Here is a 1,221-nt window from a genome sequence, read left to right on the forward strand (position 1 = left end):
AGCTTGATTCAAACTGACCAATGAGAAGGGTACCTGTGGACAAGGAGCCCTGTAAAAGGGGAAGGACAGAACCAGGACAGGAGGGGAACTTGTTCATTTTTGGACTTTAATCTGTTGTGGTTCTGCTGGTTGAAATAAAGCCCTTCCTGTTTTAATCACAGGGGGTTGGGTGTTTCTCTTTCTCCACTGGGCCTTCTTTTCCTGCAACATATATATATATATATACACACACACACACACGCATATATATTATATATATAATTAAAATTAAATTGAGTTCTATTACTTCTTAAGATCCTTCAGTGCCATTCTATTACATTTAGAAGAAAATTAAAAGTACTTGTCTCACCCTGAAAAGTTCTGTGTGACACAGTTCTTACCTACCTTTCTAACCCTGACTTATACTAGTGGTTTTAAAATGTTTGTACTTTAGATTTACATGGTGTTGTCAACCTAAGGGAAGAAACCAAGGCAGAATTAATCTAAGTAGAGAGTTTGTTGGGGATGAGGACTGCAGCCTGGGAGTTTACTGGGGTTGAGGACTGCAACCTGGGAGACAGACTCAAGTTGCCTTGAAAATATGCTCCAATTAGCAGCAGGGACAAGTAGGGTTTTAAAAGCAAAATAAGGGGAAGTTCTTAAATTATTTGGCAAAAATTTATATTAGTTCATTTAAATTATGTAAGCTATTGATTGGCCATACTTTCTTTTTGTATTTCAAATTTCATGAACATGAAGATAGTGGGTAAGAATCACATCAGTACAGCTACTGATAACATTTATAGGTAATTTATGGGGTTGTCTGGAAACTACAGGGAAGGAAAGAAAAAACAAAATGCCTTTAAATAGTCACCCCCAGTCATAGCTTCAGGGGACAATAATGAAGTCTTATACTCAAGTCTGTCTGGGCCAGACACATTTGTCTGACTGCTGTGAGTCACTTTTCTTTCTTACTGCACTGTTAAAACTCCTGATGCCCTGGTCGCACACTGTGTCACTCATATCAGAACATCTGGGGTGGCAGTTAGGCATCATTATTTTAAAAAGTGTACAAATGGCCCAACATGCAGCCAGGCTGGGCCACGGCTATTTCTCACCATTTTTCCTCTCTCACTATTCTGTATTTTTACTGACATTCTTTAAGTTTCCTAAGGGTATTGTGGTGTATTAAACAATGTATATGGTCTTCCTCCTCAGTTCCTAGCATAGAGTTCCAAGATC

This window comes from Otolemur garnettii, unplaced genomic scaffold (genome assembly GCF_000181295.1).
Source record: "Otolemur garnettii isolate 467f Iridium unplaced genomic scaffold, OtoGar3 scaffold00002, whole genome shotgun sequence".
In the NCBI taxonomy this organism is placed as follows: Eukaryota; Metazoa; Chordata; class Mammalia; order Primates; family Galagidae; genus Otolemur; species Otolemur garnettii.